The sequence below is a fragment of the Eublepharis macularius genome, chromosome 6 (assembly GCF_028583425.1).
Source record: "Eublepharis macularius isolate TG4126 chromosome 6, MPM_Emac_v1.0, whole genome shotgun sequence".
Taxonomy (NCBI): Eukaryota; Metazoa; Chordata; class Lepidosauria; order Squamata; family Eublepharidae; genus Eublepharis; species Eublepharis macularius.
The window spans coordinates 92,112,705-92,133,835 of record NC_072795.1 but is presented as its reverse complement, the minus strand read 5'-3'; positions in this window follow the sequence as shown (position 1 = coordinate 92,133,835).

Sequence of the window (21,131 nt, the reverse complement as noted above, 5' to 3'; positions counted from 1 at the left end):
CAGACATGCCAGCCCGTCTGTTAGCAGGGGTAGACCAGCCACTAGGCTTACCTCAGGAGCTCTGAGGTGCTCACAGGTGCCATCTGGGGTTCGTTCAGCCAAGCTAAGGCCACGGGCTGGGCGATGTTCTGCCGCCACCTGGACGGGGCAGAAAGCTGCTCCTGTTAGGTCTCTGAGGCCTCAAACCTCTTCATGTAAGAGCTCTTCCCTGAGGGCATTTCCAAGGCACTTCAACAGCTGCAGGAAAGGGTAAATTTGATGGAGGCGCCCGGCTCTTTGGAGGAAGGGGGGTTAAGGTGTTAAGGTTGAGGATTAAGCTGTTAAGGTTGAGGATTCTCCGGGTCAAGAAGTGAGCCCGAGTCCACCACGGAAGGGGCCACCCAGAAGCGACCTATGGGCTTCTTCGCCATCCAGTGATGGGTCCTCCAGCCTGGACACCAGGAAACGCCCAGCAGCAAAAAAGAGGAAGAAGACGCGAAAGGCCCAACGGGCATCGAAGCACAGGGATGACTTGGATACCTCTACTTCCTCAAGTGAGTCTTCCTCAGAGGATGGGGATAGGGACTTGGATGGGGATTACTGGGGGATGACTTCTCATGTCCCCATGATCCCTTCTTGGGCTGCCTGTCGGCGTTCCGGTAAGGGGTCTCAAACTTCGGGTCCCAGGTCCGTGTGGGGGGAGGATCAGGGTGCAGAGGCAGCTTACCCCATGGGGACCCATGGGGAAGAGGAAGACCCCCCTCGGGTGCCCATTTATCTCACAAGATGCGTAGGCGCATCTTGGACGGACATTATGTGGACGTTTTTTCTCTTATACGTCTGGAGGCCGAGGAAGGTCTATCCCGCCCCCTATCCAAGAAGAGTAAGAGAAAGGACAGGAGAGGAGAGGTGGATAGGACCTTCACCAACTGGATGGAGGGCTTTATGGTCCTCATGGGTGTTGTCCAACTGGCATACCCGGACAGGGGGTGGCACTTGTCTAACCATGTGTCTAATGTACTGTGGGCCAGGGCCCTCGCCAGGGAAGGGGCGGCGATGGATTATGATGAAGCCTTCCATAAGAGGGCTTTGCATAATGCCTGGAGAAGATGGGATTTGATCAACCAAAAGTTATGGTTATGGTTGGTCGGGCCTAGCATGAGGGGTAAGGCTGATTCTTTTCGTCAGGGACGTTGGGGCACTAGAAGGGATAGGAGAGCTGTATGTTGCGAATACAATCAGGGCAAGTGCCAGTGCACTCGCTGTAAATTTGATCACTTGTGTGAACATTGCTATGGGGCACATCGTCGATCCTCCTGCTCCCGAGTGGGGTCCAATCAGCCTTTTCGTGGGGGCTGGCCCTCCAATGCAGGTGCCCGAAAGGAGGGAGGTTCTGCCGGCTCCAATAGTGCTACCTCTCAGCTCACAGTCGGCGGTAAGTAGCGTGGATTCGTTGGGGCTGACCCTCGCTCCCTCCCCCATTCGAAAGGAGGCACTGCACCCTCTCTTGGATCTCTATCCCAACAGATTAGCAGCAAATTACTCATGGGCAGGGTTTAATTTTGGTTTCCACATCCCATTTACTGGTCCCAGGGTGCCCACTACGTCCAGCAACTTAAAATCTGCCAGGGATATGCCAGATGTTGTTGCCAGCAAGGTGGCCAAGGAGCTCAGGGCTGGATGGATTGCAGGCCCTTTTGAGGCGCCTCCATTTTCTTATCTATGGGTGTTGCCTTTGGGGGTGGTCCCTAAGAAAGCCCCAGGTGAATACTGCCTTATTCACCATCTTTCTCACCCGAAGTGTTCCTCTTTTAATGATGCCATTCTGCCTGAGCTTTTCTCCGTGCGCTATGAATCCTTCAATCATGCAGTGCGCTTGGTTCGGTCCTGTGGCACCGGAGCCCTTATGGCTAAGTGCAAAATTCAGTCTGCCTTCCGGTTGCTGCCTGTACACCCGGATGAATTTTGCTTGCTAGAGCCAGTAATTCAGCAATGCAAATAGTACAGTAGCTTTACAATCCCTCCACATATCATATTCAATTTACTTCCTCTGTCAGTATATCAGCAAAATTAATATTTCTGATCACATCAAGTATTGCATATCTCCCAGTCATAACGATCTTTCTACCAGTGCTGTCAGATACACCCTTATATGAAGAATCTTGTTCCTAAAATAATCTAAGACATAAAAGGAAGAATGAAAGCTGAGGGCTATCATATTCAAGAAAGAAAGAAACCGTCCCAGTTTCTGCCTTCTGGAGCTTAATCCCATAAGACCACTGTCCATCGATAGGCTCCATGTGCCAAGAAGCAATACAGTATTTGAAGACAGCTCTCTGAGGAAAAGAGAAAGCAACTTGTACTGTGTGATTCACTGGATTTCAGTATGTCATTTTAGTGAAGATAAATGTAAAGTATATAAATAATACTTTAATTACTGATCCTAAGAAGAGATTCACAAGGTTGAAATACCCAGACGTTTAAACTGCTACATACCTTGCAAGCAAAGAGAAGCATCTCCTTAAGCGAAGCTGAGCTATCCTTGGCCTGAGATAAGCCTTAGATTGCCATACATTTCTTCTCTTGGTTTTGAATAATGCATCACACAATGATCTGACAATAGTGCATCACTCAGCATCCTGAGGCCAAAGCAGCAATTCTGTAGCCGTTGGTTGAAGGGAACAAAAAAAGGAAACAAAGAAAAAAACTAGATACAGGAAGAAATCACCTTATTGTAAGTTATTGATTCCTCTTTGTGAGCATTGATACAAGCAGGGGACCTACAAGGCCTTACAGGGGGCATCTCATGTCCCCGTCCCCCACTATTGCCTCTTTTCTTTCCCTGAAAGTCCTGTAGCCTCTTCCTGTTTCCAGCTTTCTTCTTTCCTTCCCACCCTCCAGTCAAGCTACATTTATCTATCCCCTGCCTTCAGGTTTCCCTCCTTCCCTCTCCCTGGCAGCCTCTATGCAGGTACACTATGGCCTAGTTTGAGCAGTGCAGAAGCTGCAAGGATTTGCTGGAGGCACCTCACTTTCCCCTGTATCCCCTTCCCACCACTATTTCCTCTGTTCCTTCTGCTGGCAACCCTCATATCCATACCTTTCCCTGCTTCCTTCCTCCCTTCCTTACTACCCACCAACCTACTATTTTATCTGCCCACCCCCCATCTTCAACTATATATATTATTTACTTATTTTATATCCTATATTAATCCACAATTTGGATACAAAGCAGCTTACATCATTCTCCCCTCCTCCATTTTATCCTCTCTACAAATATGTGATGTAGACAGGGCTCATTTTGAGGGGGAACACACAGGAATGCAGTTCTGGCAGTTCCCCAAAGAGGTCACATGTCAGGTGGCCCTGCCCACCTGACTCTCGGCCATTTGGGCCCATTTTGGCCTGGATTGGGGCCGAAACAGCCCAGATTGGGCCTCTGATGGGTGGTAGATCACTCTCCCACTCAACAGCGGCCCAATCCTGACCATTTTAGGCCCCCTTTTGGCCATTTTCAGCCACTTTTTTCCATTTTGGGCCCAATTTCAACCATGAATAGCCAGGAATGGGTCCAAAACAGCCAGGATAGGTAATGTTAGGGGGTGTGGCATATGCTAATGAGTTATGCTAATGAGTTATGCTAAAGAGTCCCTCCAGCTCTTTTTCTACGAAGTGATCCCTGGACATAGTTTAGGCTGAGTGTGAGTGACTGGCTCCAGGTCACCAGTTATGATCCATGAGAGTGGGGATTTGAACTTGGGTCTCCCAAGTCCTAGTGGTTGCTGGTAGGCCTGACCCTGACAAGTATCCCCACAAAGGTCAAAATAGCTCTTTCCTTCCCTCCACATTTTATTGACAGAAACCAAGGCTTAAAGGCTGGAAATACTGTTGTGCTTGCCTAGCAACAGCTACTGGGGACATTTGTTTCTTAGGAAACAGAGAGTGAGCATAAACGGGCACTTCTCACAGTGGAGGGTGGTGAGCAGTGGGGTGCCACAGGGGTCGGTATTGGGTCCAATGCTTTTTAACTTGTTTATTAATGATTTGGAATTGGGATTAAGCAGTGAAGTGGCTAAATTTGCAGATGACACGAAATTGTTCAGGGTGGTGAAAGCCAGAGAGGATTGTGAGGCACTCCAAAGGGATCTGTCAAGGCTAGAAGAGTGGGCATCCATGTGGCAAATGAGGTTCAATGTAGCCAAGTGCAAAGTAATGCACATTGGAACCAAAAATCCAAAATATAAATACAAGTTGATGGGGTCTGAACTGGCGGAGACTGACCAAGAGAGAGATCTTGGAGTCATGATAGATAACTCACTAAAAACGTCAGCACAGTGTGCGACTGCCATAAAAAAAGCTAATGCTATGCTAGGGGTTATTAGGAAAGGGATTGAAAACAAATCAGCTGGTATCATAATGCCTCTGTATAAATCGATGGTGAGGCCTCATTTGGAGTACTGTGTACAGTTCTGGTCGCCACACCTTAAAAAAGATATCATAGCACTGGAAAAAGTACAGAGAAGGGCAACTAAAATGATTAAAGGGTTGGAACACTTTCCCTACGAGGAAAGATTGAGGCGCTTGGGGCTCTTTAGCCTGGAGAAAAGACGACTGAGGGGAGACATGATAGAGGTTTACAAGATAATGCACGGGTTAGAGAAGGTCGAGAAAGATGTGTTTTTCTCCCTTTCTCACAATACAAGAACTCGTGGGCACTCTATGAAATTATTGAGCAGTCGGGTTAGAACAGATAGAAGAAAATACTACTTTACACAAAGGGTGATAAACACATGGAATTCGTTGCCACAGGAGGTGGTGGCAGCTACAAGCATTGCCAGCTTCAAGAGGGGACTGGACAAATATATGGAGCAGAGGTCCATCAGTGGCTATTAGCCACAGGAGATAGATGGTATTCTCTTTGTGGGGAGGTGGTGCTCTGTTGTCTTGGTGCTGGAAGGAAGGCAGTGGGAGGGCTTCTGGTGTCCTGGCCTCACTGACAGTCCTTTAGATGGCACTGGATTTCTAGCCACTGTGTGTGACAGAATGTTGGACTGGATGGGCCACTGGCCTGATCCAACATGGCTTTGCTTATGTTCTTATGTTCTTAAAGCTACAGGAGCTGCTTTTATTATTTGGGGAGGCTAACCCTCTAATACTTATTTATTAGATTTCAGATTTTTCTGCAAATCTATGGCTTTTTCAAGTTTATAGAAATATATATCTTGTCTTTTCATGGTTCCAGTCTCCAGATTTCAATACTCACAGTTTTGACCATGTTGAGATTTTAGCATATTAAGCTTACAAATACAGCCATTCTGAAATTATTCTGCAGTTTAATGCATATTATAAAAAAAATTCTCTTAGTTACAGGGCGCTCTTCATAAATAAATTAATTAAAATGGCAGCCTTTCTTTCTAATTATATCAAGTTCAAACAACTTGGAAAGAGTACTTCTGAATGTGGTCAGAAAGAACCCCTTTCATGTTTTAAGGTTTCGTATGTTTATTCCAGTGCAACACCAACATGTCAGGCTAGAAAATGTAACTACAAGAAAATACGGTTGAAATCTACTGGCTTTTCTTTTCTACTAATAAGTAATTGAATAACCTTGATGATATTTACATAGAAGTCAGTCCCATTGATTTTAAACTGAATTACTTTCAGTTAAGAACTGTTCTCTGTAGTGAATATTGCCACTCACACACATATAATGGAGTTTCTTTCTCCATCTTCATGCAATGAAGTCTGAATTTGGTGCCATTTCCTGACTCTTTGCATACTCCCCTTTAATGTTTGTCATGGCTCATCAGTGATATGAGGCTTCCCTGTGGATATCCATACCAAGGCATTACTATTAACAACAGATGTTTTGGAAGAATGGGGAGAAGCATTAATAGGGGATTAAACCATAGGAAGACACCCCCATATGCTCCTTTCCAACACTTTATAATTGAAAAATAACCTCCCCAAAGATCTAAGATACAATGTATACAATGTATATATTGGGGCTTTTTAGCTTCCCCCCATTCAGCAACATCCACTCATATCCCTGTCCAAAGGGTGAACATGAACTGAAATACAAACCAAAGTTCGTCATGAACCGGGCTGTTTTTTGGTTCACAAACCAGCAGTTTATCAGAGTGCATTTCTGATGAACCATGATGAACCGGTATGATTTTTAAGGCAGTTCATTTGATTCTTTTTTCGGTTCATCACTGCATACAGCTTGGCACCAATCAATCTATTCCCTAGGCAACGGGGGTGGGGGGGGGAGATATTCTGAAGACCTTCTGCAGCCCTGGGAACACTAACGTCAGCCCTCCAGAGCTTGATAGGCAGCTCTGGCTGCCAACCAGAGAGCTTCTATTCTGCCCTATGAGAGCAGAAGGATATATAACTCCCAGCTCTCAGGAGAGCGGTTTCAGTTTCCAGCAGGCAGTTAGACAGGGAGGAACTGCTGTTGGTTTTTCAGTCACAGAGGGAGGTATTTGAAGCTTATGCTCTGGTGCTTCAGGCCAGGCTCAGCCAGGCTCAGGAGCTAAACCTAGTGGGTTACTCATCTGAGGAGTCTTTTATTATTATTTTGAGCACCTCACTCTCTGTGGCACTGCCAGCCTCAGGGGCCAAGCCTAGTGAGTTCCTGTGAGGGCTCACAGAATAATATATTGTACTTAATGTCAGTATCATTATTATTTAGAGCACCTGTCCCAGATGGGAAGATGTCGGGGTGGGTCAGGGCTCTGGACCGCCCCTTGTCCTTGCCAGCTGCAAATGCACCCCCACAAGGGGAATTTTAACCTCCTTCCTCATGGTTCCTCTCGTCCTCTAGTCCACCAGTGTCTGCTGCCCCCTGGCTGCATCCCAGCAGAGGGACTCAGTTGCCCTCTTTGGGAATTCTTGCCATTAGACTATCCAGGACCTCAACATCCTTACTACTTGCTGATGCAGCTGCCGGCATTATCCTCACATCCTGTCCCCTATTTAACCCCCTCCACATAAGTCCCCTCAAGAATCACCCACTCTGTTGCACAGATGGATTCCGCTGGTGGAAGGCTTCCCTCTTGGCCACCCTGTTGGGGAGCTGGACTCTGGTTGCCACAGCTCTCACCTAGGACTCTCTTTCTGTTTCCCCCAAGAACTTTTTTCCTCTCAAAGAAATTTTTTGTCTTTTCTTTCTATCCATTCCAAGAACATTTCTCCTTATAGACTACGTCTTTTCTCCCAATAAGATTTCTGTTTCCCTAAGGTCTCCTTCCCCCCAAGATTAACCTTCCCTCATGGATCACCTCTGTCCTTTCCTGTACAAGAATATTCCTGTCTCCCCAAAGAACATCTACTCCTTCCCCCCCAAGATTAACTTCCTCTCATAGATCGTCTCTGCCCTCTTGTCCTTTAAAAGAATATTCCTGTCTCCCCAAAAACATTTCTTTGACTGTCCCCTCAAAGAGTACTTCTGTCCCCATTCCAGCCCCAGAGCAGTTTTTCTACTCCCACGGATTGTCTTTCCTCTCTGTCATTCCATTCTCAGAGGCAGATTCTTTAACTCTATCCCACATTTTCATTGCAACTTTTTGGTGCTGTAATGTATTTCAATGGAGCCAATGCAAGTCAATTGGCATTGTGGCTCCCATTACATCTAATGGAACTTTCCTGGGGGCACCTGCCTTGGAGGTCTATAACTTGGACACCCAAAATCCAATCTTTGCCAAACTTGGAGGGTGGCTGGAGGAGAGCCTGCTGAAGACGCTCTGTGAGTTTGGCATCTGTGACTGTCAAGGGAGCAGTTCTACAACCTCTGGAAGTGACAAACCATGAACCAAATGAACCAGTTTGTGAACCAGGCAATTTAGCGTAAGTTTGTGGTTCGTGGTTCATGGTTCATGGAATGTGACAAACTATGAACCACCATGAACCACCATTTTCCTGGTTCGTGCTCATCTCTACAGAGGACTGTTTAAAGGAGTATTCCATAATGCATATTTAGTTTTAAACAAGTTTTTAGAAACCTCAGATTGCTACCCTGCTTACCCACATTATTTTGAACACCACACATTAATTTTGCCCCTTATTTGCCATCTTTTAAAATTTTGAGGCTCCACTGTCTTCTCCCCAGCACCAGTACTAGGATCCATATTTCCTACAATATGCTCTTTCCAGCTCTCCCTCCTCACCTTACACTGGGAGGAATATAAGTAACATCATTGGATATAATAACTATGTATAAATCTCTCAAAGCCACACCAACAACAAAAAAGACTGGGAAAATGCTAATAAAACAGTAAGACTAAAGACTGAATGGTCTGATAATCTGCCAAAATATAAAAGATGGCCAGAAATAAACGGATCAGTATCTTACCTCTCTTTAGATAAGCTGTAGTAGAACTATGCAATGATCCAGCTATTTTAGAATACAGTAAAATTATTAGAGATATATCATACTTTGAAACTACATATATTGTAAAGCTCATTTGGGGTTATATAAAGGATTTGGTACAAAAACAATACTAGCAAATTTTAGCTAGTTTAATGACAGCTGGGATAGATAATGTAAGCAGAATATAGCTGATAAAATATTATAATTTTGTATTGTCGAAGGCTTTCACGGCCAGAGAACGATGGTTGTTGTGGGTTTTCCGGGCTGTATTGCCGTGGTCTTGGCATTGTAGTTCCTGACGTTTCGCCAGCAGCACCAAAAGACAGAGATCTCTCAGTGTCACAGTGTGGAAAAGATGTTGGCAGGTCATTTATATCTACTCAGGAGGGGTGGGGTTGAGCTGAGTCATCCTGTAAGAGTTTCCCAGGGTGTGGAATGCTAATGGCAGGAGGCTTCACTGTATCCTGAGGAGGTTCTTTTGCATATGGATTGGTGCTTGGTGTGCTTATCTTCTCTGCAGGGCTATTGTCGGGTGTAGAGTGTTTTGTTAGCCTGGTGTTTTTCAGAACTGGAAACCATGCTCTGTTCATTCTTAAGGTTTCTTCTTTCCTGTTGAAGTTTTGCTTATGCTTGTGAATTTCAATGGCTTCCCTGTGCAGTCTGACAAAGTAGTTGGAAGTGTTGTCCAGTATTTTGGTGTCCTGGAATAAGATACTGTGCCCTGTTTGAGTTAGGCTATGTTCAGCCACTGCTGATTTTTCAGGTTGTCCAAGTCTGCAGTGTCTTTCATGTTCTTTTATTCTTGTCTGGATGCTACGCTTTGTGGTCCCGATGTAAACTTGTCCACAGCTGCAGGGTATATGGTATACTCCTGCAGAGGTGAGGGGGTCTCTGCTGTCTTTTGCTGATCGTAGCATCTGTTGTATTTTTCGGGTGGGTCTGAATACTGCTTGAAGGTTGTGCTTTTTCATAAGCTTTCCCATCTGATCAGTAATCCCTTTGATATATGGCAAAAACACTTTTCCTGTAGGAGACTGTTTTTCCTTGGTTGTTTGATTCATCCTGGGTTTAATTGCTCTTCGGATTTCATTTCTGGAGTAGCCATTTGCCTGAAGTGCATGGTTTAGATGATTAATTTCCTCATTGAGAAAGTGCGGCTCACATATCCGTCTTGCACGATCCACTAATGTTTTCATTTTGCCTCTTTTCTGTCGGGGGTGGTGATTGGAGTTTTTGTGTAAGTACCGATCAGTGTGAGTTGGTTTCCTGTAGACCTTGTGACCTAACTGAAAGTTTGCTTTGCGGATGACCAAGGTATCCAGAAATGGGAGTTTTCCCTCAATTTCTTTCTCCATTGTGAATTGTATGTTCAGGTGGATGTTGTTGAGATGATTCAAAAACCCCATCAATTCTTCCTTCCCATGGCTCCAAATGATAAATGTATCATCCACAAACCGGAACCATCCACTAGGTTTGTGGGGTGCTGATTCTAGAGCTGTTTTTTCAAAATGTTCCATGTAGAAGTTTGCTATAATTGGGCTGAGAGGGCTCCCCATGGCCACCCCATCCATCTGTTCATAGAATTCGTTATCCCATTGGAAGTAACTGGTTGTCAGACAATGATGGAATAAGGCTGTTACATCCTCTGGGAAAATCTGATTAATAAGTGCAATAGTGTCTTTTACTGGAACCTTGGTAAACAGGGATACAACATCAAAACTGACAAGTATGACTTGTGGATTGAGTTTCAGAGAACTGATTTTGTTGATGAAATCTGCTGAATCTTTGATGTAAGACGAGGTTTTCCCGATGTGGTCCTGCAGGAGATCGGCCAGATGTCTAGCTAATTCATATGTCGGTGAACCAATGGCACTCAGGATGAATCAAACAACCAAGGAAAAACAGTCTCCTACAGGAAAAGTGTTTTTGCCATATATCAAAGGGATTACTGATCAGATGGGAAAGCTTATGAAAAAGCACAACCTTCAAGCAGTATTCAGACCCACCCGAAAAATACAACAGATGCTACGATCAGCAAAAGACAGTAGAGACCCCCTCACCTCTGCAGAAGTATACCGTATACCCTGCAGCTGTGGACAAGTTTACATTGGGACCACAAAGCGTAGCATCCAGACAAGAATAAAAGAACATGAAAGTCACTGCAGACTTGGACAACCTGAAAAATCAGCAGTGGCTGAACATAGCCTAACTCAAACAGGGCACAGTATCTTATTCCAGGACACCAAAATACTGGACAACACTTCCAACTACTTTGTCAGACTGCACAGGGAAGCCATTGAAATTCACAAGCATAAGCAAAACTTCAACAGGAAAGAAGAAACCTTAAGAATGAACAGAGCATGGTTTCCAGTTCTGAAAAACACCAGGCTAACAAAACACTCTACACCCGACAATAGCCCTGCAGAGAAGATAAGCACACCAAGCACCAATCCATATGCAAAAGAACCTCCTCAGGATACAGTGAAGCCTCCCGCCATTAGCATTCTACACCCTGGGAAACTCTTACAGGATGACTCAGCTCAACCCCACCCCTCCTGAGTAGATATAAATGACCTGCCAACATCTTTTCCACACTGTGACACTGAGAGATCTCTGTCTTTTGGTGCTACACCTCTGAAGATGCCAGCCACAGCTGCTGGCGAAACATCAGGAACTACAATGCCAAGACCACGGCAATACAGCCCGGAAAACCCACAACAACCTTTATTATAATTTTGACTATATTTGTTGTCCCTGTTTGATTTTATGTATGCTATTTTATTTTATAAATTGAAAAACTCAAATTATTTTTAAAAAACAAAATAGATTCTAGTACCTGGTCTGAACCAATGATTTTCTGACCTTCAAAAGTCATTTAACTTCTGGGAAGCTCAGGTTAGCTATAAAATCCAGATATTACAGTAGGAAACTGAGATGTTGCATCTGTCTGTGGTCAAGTTCTCACAAATCAACCATTTGCATAAAAATAGTAGAATGGAATGGTTTAGGTTTAAAAATTCATGTGATTGACCTTGTAAAACATAAAGCCGATCATTTTTCATTCTGAAAAAAACCCGCACAATTTCTGGATGGTTGAATTGGATGTGCATTTTGCAAACAGATTTATTTGCTGTCTGAAAAGAAATATGACTATCCTGATTAAAAACAGAGAGGGCAGAAATATATTCAAAGCAGCATAAGGTGAGAGTGTAAAAGGGACCTTAAGTCAACTGGGGTGCTGTGATCTTTGCAAAATAATGCAACTGACATTCAAACTTACCTTGTTCACAATGCCCATTTTGTGTTAAGTTAAACATTTCATATTATCACCTCAATAATTTGCTCTTAATTCAAAATAAACAGCATTTACAATAGTTTTGCATTAGTACAGTGGTGGCATTCAGCAAGATAGCTGGCTGGGTTGTTGCTACTGGCGCATGCTCACAATTTTCAGGCTTGCTTGGATAACATATGTTTCAAAATCATAATGGGAAGGTTATGTGTCATTTAATATCAACTACACAGAGCCATATTTGCTGCTTTTGCACAACACATTGAGTGACATCAGTCAGTTGGTGGCATTCATTGTGCTGGCGCATGCTCATAGCTGACTGAATTGAACTACAGTTCCTAGGAAGTAATGCAATATAAATCTAATTAATCCAAGTGAACATAAACATTCTCAGCTTTAGGACTCAAGCAGGGAGGCTGATAGTATACAGATAAATCAAAAAGAGTCCAGTAGCACCTTTAAGACTAACCAATTTTATTTTATTGTAGCATAAGCTTTCGAGAATCAAGTTCTCTTCATCAGATGCCTGATCCGAACTGGTCAAATACAGAAGAGGAGGGGAGGGGAAAGAACAGGACATATATCACAAGAAGACAGAATGCAATTAGTGTGAAGGCAATCAAAACATTCCTTTGCTTGTAAATGTAAACATCTCCTTTTGGTGTGGAGTCAGTTTGCCGCAGTGAAGGTATACAATTCCTATGTAGTATAAGCCCTCGATAACCACAGCTCTCCCTGCCAGCTGCATCTGACAAAGAGAACTGTGGTCCCCGAAAGCCCACAGGCACTCAGGCTGAGATAATTGACAAACAAAGCCCACACCAGGCGTCTCTGGGCTCCCCCAGACCACGCCTCTGTAAAGGAAATCTGTTACCTGTGATAATGTGATAACCATTCATAGTCTCTATTCAGTCCCAGCTTGACAGAGTCAAATTTGCATATGAATTCCAATTCAGCAGCCTCCCGTTGGATTTTGTTTTTGAAGGGTTTCTGTTGAACCACAGCGACTTTTAAGTCTTTGGTGGAATGTCCTGGTAGATTGAAGTGTTCTCCCACTGGTTTTTGGACGTTTCCATTTCTAATGTCAGATTTGTGTCCATTTATTCTTTTGCGTAGAGGTTGGCTGGTTTGTCCAATGTACAGAGCAGAAGGACATTGTTGGCACATGAGGGCATATATCAGATTGGAGGATGAGCAGCTGTAAGAGCCAGAGACAGTGTAGTTGATGCCATTGGGTCCTGTAATTGTATTCCCTGGGTAGATATAGGGGCAGAGCTGGCATCTGGGTCATGGAACTTCCCCAAGCCCCTATATTAGCAAGATAAAGTCAAACAAGGAAACCATCTCTTCTGTAAATTGAAGTTCCAACCTTCCACCATAAGGTGTGTGGAGCAAACAGATGGGTGATGGGGAAGAAGAAAGACATCCAAACTCAATAAATATTTGAGTTAGCCAAGCAAAACAAAGAAAGTTGGAATACAGAGGCAGGGTGTGCGGTTTCCCTTGTCCCCCACAAAGCAGGATTAAAGCACTTATTTCAAAAATTAATTAAAAACTTAGAACTGGGATACTGGATGAAGGATGGAGGCGGGGGAAGTAGTGAGAGAACATGGAGGCACTGAACATTTTGATCCAATTTCAAATTTAAAACCAAAATACCCCACAACTGGACATTTTGTCCATTGTGCACCGAGTCATAATGGGAGTAGGACAGAAAAGGGAAATAGCATTTTAAAACATTGCTTGATTATTTTATTTATTTATTAAATGTTTATATCTAGCTTATCTCCTTGGACTGAAGGCAACAGACAATAGAACAGCAAGTTGCAAGAACACAAAACATTGTAAGTCAGGTAACAAAGTGAAAACAACACAAAGTTTAAAATGGCCAAAAAAGTTCACCTTCTACCATGTGCCCTCCAACTGCCTTGCACACCTTCCTAAATTGCTGCCCATGAATGTGCTCACCACACTTGACCTACCATCAAGAAAGGCCATGACCTGTTGCTTCATGAACATTTTTTAAAAGGCTACCACAAGGAGAAGGCTATCTGAAGAATGTAGATGATGCATGAGAGTATGCTGGTAGATGTGCTTCACCAGACATGAGGGCCTATGCTATCAAGAGTTTTAAAGGTAACAACCAGCACTTTTTAATTAGATCAAGAAGCAAATAGGTAACCAGTGCAATTGGTGCAGGACTGGAGTTCTGTGCTCTGAGTAGCTGACTCCAAACAGAAGCATTCTTGCTGCATTTTGTACCAACTTGAGCTCATAGAATCATAGAGTTGGAAGGGGACTTACAGACCATCTAGACCAAACCTCTGCCCAATGCAGGAACAACCTAAAGCAAGTATTTGTCCAGCTGCTCCTTGAAGACTATCAATGAGAGGGAATGCACCACATCCCTAGGCAGCCAATTCCACTGCTAGATTACTCTCAATGTGATGTTTTTCCTAATGTCCATCCAGTACCTTCCCTCCTGTAGTTTAAACCCATTATTGCAAGTACTATCCTCTGCTGCCAACAAGAAAAGCTTCCTTCTGTCCTCTAAGTGACAGTCTTTTAAATACTTAAGGAGAGCAATCATGTCTCCCCTCAACCTCCTCTTCTCCAAACGGAACATTCCGAAGTCCCTTAGTCTTTCCTTGTAGGGCTTGGTCTCCAGGCCCCTGATCATCCTGGTTGCTCTCCTCTGCACCTGCTCCAATTTGTCCGTATGCTTTCAGAACTACACATAGGGCCCCAGGGGGGCCTGACCAACATGGTATGTAGTGGGATAATGACATCCTGTGATTTGGGTGGTATGCCTTTGTTAATACACCCCAAGATTGAATTCTCCTTGTTCTCTGCTGCATCACATTGATTGCTCATATTTAGCTTCCCATCCAGCCATACCCCAAGATCTTGTTCACATACTTCCAAGAAGTGTATCCTCCATCCAGTACGTATGCTATGCATTTTTGTAACCCAGCATTTATCTTTGTTAAATCATATCTTATTCAAATCTGCCCACTTTCCCAGTGTGTTCTGATCTTATTGAATTCTATCTTCAAAGGTGTTTGATACTCCTCCCAGTTTGGTGTCATCTCTAAATTTAATGGGTAATCTCTTCATGAAAAGTACTGGGCCCAGAACTAAACCCTGCAGCACTCTACTGGACACCTCCTTCCAATCAGATGTGATTCCATTGACAAACACTCTTTGGGTGCAGTTATCCAGCCAGTTCCTTTTCCATTCAACCATTCTGGAGTTCAGTTCACAGTCCTCCAGTTTGCCCATCAGAACATCATGAGGATCCTTGTCAAAAACTTTACTGAAATCTAAATAAACTACATTGACAGCATTTCCACAATCCAGTAAATCTGTCACTCAGTCATAGAAGGAGATGAGGTTGATCAGGTAGGACCTGTTGGGGACAAATTTGTGCTGACTTCCCCATATCATCATGTTGTCCATCAGATGCTTGCAAGTTGACACTTTTGATATCTGCTCCAGTATCTTCCCTGGGACAGAGGTCAGGCTGACTGGCCTGTAGGTCCCTGGATCATCCTTTTCCCCTTCTTGAAGATTTGGATAACATTTGCCTTCTTCCAGTTTTCTGGCACATCACCTGTCCTCCAAGAGGCCTGAAAGATGGTAGACATCTGAGACATCTTCAAATGCAACACCACATTAAACATGTTACATAGGCCTGCCAATCTCCAGGTAGAACCTGGAGATCTCCCAGATTTGCAACTGATCTTCAGATAACAGAGATCAGTTCCTCTGGACAAAATGGCTGCTTTGTAAGTTGGAATGTATGACATTATATCCTGCTCAGGTCCACCTGCCCAAAATCCCACCCTAAATCTCCAGGATTTCCCAATTTGGAATTTGCCATCCTAGTGTTAACAGTAGTACAATCTAGAGGTTATGATAGTGTGGCTCAATAGAAGGTAAATAACAGGTCACCAATGATGACAGCACCCTCACGTCAAAATCTTCATTAGTAAAGGCATGTGCAGAACAAAATAAACTGACCTCACAACTATAAAAATGTAGAGAGAGGAAGTACGTGCAGAAGAACTGTACTCAATCCACTTCCACTGCTTGGGGATTGAATGCAAAGAAAATCAGAAATAAGTCAACAGAATCCTGTTTGAGGGAGTTTACAATTAAAACAATAAAACAAACCATTAAACTTCATTTTTAAGCCATTAAAAAAACAAAACAAGCTCATTAAAGACAAGACAGGCCACAAAAACAATCCATTAAAAATAAGCCAGGGCATAAGAACAGCAGAACACACACATTAAGCAGTTTAAAATGATATAGATGAAATAGAAGCAGGCTATAAAACAGCATGGGGGATAAGATGGATCCCTCTGGGACCCCATAGCATAAATAGCCACAGGGCTGAGAAGCAGCCCTTCTGCGCCACCTTCTGGAACTGGTCAGTCAAGTAAGATCAGAAGCATGGTGCCTCCACTCCCATTCAGTCAGCTTCTCCAGAAGGTTGCCATGGTTGATGATATTGAGGTCCTGGAAAATCAACCAGGATCCTTGTGACTATTCCGGAAAACACCATTTCAATCCCAAATCCATGCCTGAATCTGGATCGAAACAGGCTCCAGATAATCCTTCTCCTCCAAGACCACTTGAAGCCACTACCTTCTTGAATATCTTGCTATAAAAAGGATGATGGGCACTTGATGTCAGTTCTTTAAGCCATTGGAAGTCCAGAGATGTCTTCTTCAGAAGAAGTTCCATGGTCTCCTGCTTCAAACCAGTCAGAACTAAACCGTCCCACTGAGAGGAGTTTGTTAGTTCCTGGATGCACTTGACCAACCCAATCTTGCTTGATGCTATCAGGCACAGTATACTTGCACAAGGGTCAAACCTAGATGTAATGGGCCACACATGTCTAAGCAGCTCCTCCAGTTGTTCAGGTCTCACTGAAACACATCCATGCAACTAAAACCAAACTGTGTTGTGACACAACTAAACTGAACCAACTGTGGCACAACAGGCCTGGATGATTTTTAGGTCAACATTCTCAGGGACCTGACAAACCAGAGTGCTCTGCTAGATGGTATTGCAAGGATGCAGTGGTGGAGGAGAAGTAGCTTGTTTTGTCACTATCATCACCAAAGAGTAGACATGATAATGCACTGTCAACTGTGTTTGGTCACATTTGCTTCAAGTTTTTCTCCACTTGCCCTGTCTGCTGTTCCATTTCATTGTCCCAAGTTCCTCAGTAAACCAAGGATTAGCAGAGTTGCAGTCTTTGGCGAAACATGTAAGTGGCTTGTGTGGCTGGGTGTGCATAGGAGAGAAAAAACAAACTTACCCTGAGAGCCTTAGTAATGTTTAGAAAAGAAATGATAATTCTTTATTGTAGGAAGTCCATACTTGACAGGAAAGAGGAGAGTTGTCTTTCTGTCTGTCTGTCTAGTCTAAGGATGTTAGTGGATGGGAGGACAAATCCTGCATCCATGATGCAAGATGTTGAGGAAAGATGGAAACTGTGACAAAGAGAGGAAGATGAAGAGTACTGAGAACAGCCATTTACACGTCAAACGATAGTGCCAGAGTAGTAAAGAGCAAAAGGTAGATGGGTTCCTGACCCCTCTGTAATTCTAACTTTCTAGTTTGTTCCCCTCTGATAAAGGGACAGCATTAGTCTTCCTCTTCTAAAACCAAGAAACACACCATACTTCACATGAGGGAAGAGGGCATTTGGGAATAATTATGCCCACTGCCTGGGTCATGACCACTTTCTGCAGATCAACCAGGACTGATTTTTAACTCCGTGGCATTCTATGGCCCTGTACTTATAATCACAATGCAGATTACATTCTGAATACTTTTTGACCACCAGCTTTCTGATAATCAACAGGAGCAGAGTGAGATATTCTCTCTTTGCAGAGCACCAGGGCTTTTTTCAGCGAGAATGCAGTGGAACGGAGTTCCAGCACCTCTTGTAACCAGTGGCCCTGCCCCGGGATCTCCAGACAGAGAGACTTGTAAGGGGGCTGTTTTGTAAGGGGGCCTATGTGTTGTTTCTCCCTGATTTTCCTCTTGAAAGTTCCACCACCTCTTTTCTCAGAAAAAAAGGCCCTGCTGAACACTATTTTTAAAGTGAAGTTTGGGTTGTAGGTCTTGTTAATTATTGTAAATGTGGAACCAAAAGGTGGCAGTTATTTTGTTGAAATAATGTAAAGTGGAAAGAAGTGACTGAAAGTATATGCTGTGTGATATGCCAGAGATACTTGTTCAACATATGTAAGAAAAAAAGAAGCATCGTCTGCAAAGAAAGAAATCAAATATTCTTTCTGACTGACAGTTTCCCTGTGCTGTAGTGTAGCTGCCTCCCTGCCAATTCCTGTCTAATTATGTGACTGACTTAACTTCCTTATTGACATGTCATGGTGTCTAGCATAACACAAGGAAGTGTGGCCATATTTCTGTACATGAAAATGAATTTAAAATGATAAAACGAAGTGGCAGCTCACAGGATACACTTTGTAAGCATTGCCAAGAAACAGTAAAATATGCTTGTGACTCCATGACTCTCTCCAGCCCATAGGTTAACAAAATTCATTTTTTCAGAAGAGACAAATAACTTGCGTAGCAGGCTAAAACTAACCCTTGCCATACAAGCCAAAAAGAGCAGTCTAGTAAAAGAGGTTGCTTGTCATAACACTGGAGAGATGGCTCATTAAAGTTGACATAGTGAAGGAGACTCTCACAGTCCAATGAGCTCTAATGGGATGGCAATTTGGAATATGCTACTTAAATTTAAATTAGTTTTCTTCCACTCTCTTGAATCCTGTATATTTGCTTTGAGATTTTTTTAACGTAAAATTTTAAATTTCATTTCATTATTTGCATTCTAAGTTGGAACTTGGTTTTAGTGCAATACTAATTCTTTCCTTTCATTTCCCCCCATGCCTTATCCCTATGTTTGCTCCTTTGCTTCAGTATTCTATCATCTCATCTGGATGGATTTAATCAAGGTGGTGTCTCCATGAGTTGGTTGCAGCACGACAGCACATTCTTCTGCAAGAAAGGAGAAGCACTTTCAGGAAATAATTATTATAGAATTATTCAGGGCTTTTTTTCTGGGAAAAGGTGGTGGAACTCAGTGGGTTGCCCTCGGAGAAAATGGTCACATGGCTGGTGGCCCCGCCCTCTGATCTCCAGACAGAGGGGAGTTTAGATTGCCCTCCCTGCCGCTCAGCGGTGTGGAGGGCAATTTAAACTCCCCTCTGTCTGGAGATCAGAGGGCGGGGCCACCAGCCATGTGACCATTTTCAAGAGGTTCCGGAACTCCGTTCCACCGCATTCCAGCTGAAAAAAAGCCCTGGAATTATTCCCTGCTGAATTTCTCTGTGGATATTGGGGGTACCAGTTTACAGGAAATTTTCATTGTCCAAAACCATGTGATAGATCCAGACTAAATTTTCCAGTGGCAGAATGGAACTTCGCTGCTTCCCAATCTCCCACTGCAGGCTACTGATCTCCAAAAAATCCTATTCCTGGGGGATAGGAGACCCTGAAGGATGACATGAGGGAGGCCTGCAGCAGGAAGGGAAAATCAGTTTATTCCTGTTTATTCTAGATCCAACCCCATAAATAGTTCCTTTATTTCCAACATTTGGACATGTTTAAAGATATTTAATAAGCTGAAGAACTCTAGTAAATAAATACATAATCAAATGAAAACTTTTTTCTTAGAAGAAAGTGCTTTTTAAAAACTATCATTTTGTGTTCACTTCACCAGAATGTGTGTGCTCCAGCAAATATGGAATGTTTTTGAAAAACTTTGAAAATAAACATTTTTCATTGCACAGATTGGGTCTCCCCCTGCCCCCCCCCCGCCAGTTGTAAAGTATTTTTTACAACCTGTTGAAGTGCACTGGTCCTTAGCAAGTTGTAATTAAGGAAGAGATTTCACTCTTGTGTTCATTTAAGGATTGTTGTTTTTAAATGCTGTTTCTGCATGAGCACACTGACACTTTAGGAAAGTCTAAAAATGTATTTAAGAATAAATGTTGCTTTCTCAGAAGCTGGAGTGAAAGGAAGCCAGTATAGGTTGATAGCGGGAGGAAAATGGCTAAAGTGGTACCTGGCTTCTTATACTTTCAGGGTTGCCAGGCCCCCCGCTAGTGTTGAAGTATCCCCCACCCCCAGCTCAAGTTTCAGAGCAATAGCATCTCCGTTTTCAGAGTAACAACTTGAAATCGTGGGTAGACACACATTTTAAAAATGACCATCAGACTGACAACATGATGTCACTTCTGGGAAAAACCCACTTGATGTCAGCCAGAAGTGCTGAGAACCAGCATGGTGTAGTGGCTAGAGTGACAGAGTAGGATCTGGGAGACCCAGGTTCAGTTCCCTACTCTGCCATGGAAACTTGCTGGGTGACCATGGGCCAGTCACACACTCTCAGTCTAACCTACCTTACAGGGTTTATTGCAATGAAAAAATGGAGGACAGGAGAATGATGTGAGCCACTTTGGGTGCCCATCGGGGAAAGGGCAGTGTATAAATTAAATTTTAAGAATGTCAGTCCTCTCTAGAAATCACCAGAAACACTGTGGTTTTACCATAGAGTTTCCAGCGATTCACAGAGAGGCATGAGTATTCAAGTTTTTCCAGATGTGACAAGATGCCATCTCTCCTGTCTGCCCCTCATGTCCCTGCCCCCATGTTTTCCTGCAGGTTGCCATGACTTGCAAGTTGCAACCCTGTTTCCATTGATGGAAAAAGAAGGAAAACCCTTTGACCCCCCCCCAAGACTATGTTGGGAATCATCATGAGACCTCCATGGGCAAAACCCATGTGGGACAGGACTATAATAAGGAGAAGAACTGGGAAAGATGTTGAAAAAACTGGCTTATTTGAACTCAAGCTCCTTCAAAAAATCAACTGAGTTTTAAAAAGTTAGGCAATACAAGACAAAACTGAATAGTTCTCCCCTCAACAGAAAGTGGGGGAAATGTTATTGGTGTTTGCTGCACAGGACTTTTTCACCGGTTCTGGCCCATACAGCTTCGATGTCTTCTCTGAGTTCTACCTGCAAGGTCAAAATATTTCAGTTCAGTCTGCAAATTGTTTTTTGCATGAATTAAAAGATAGCTGGGGACTTTTTTTGAAGTGCAGCATATTTTTCCCAATGTCAGCCCTGGCCCTGCCTTTTGCCTTTCATCTTCCATTTATCCCCCTGCATCCTGATTGGTTGAACAGCAATGTGTAACTATACCCTTTCCCCCCTTTCTTTCTACACCGCTCTCAGCTCTAGTGTCATCGTTTGTTATGTGTTATCTGACCTCGACAGTAAATTTGCCCTCTTACCAACACAAGATGGTGTCAGATTGTGTTGTGTTTCCTGTTTATTTTTGGTTCTATTTTTTCTCTTTTTAACTTTTTTTTAAAACAATGTTGCATCATTGCAATATTGTTTTTTTTAAAGAAAAACCCATCTTAATATTTTAA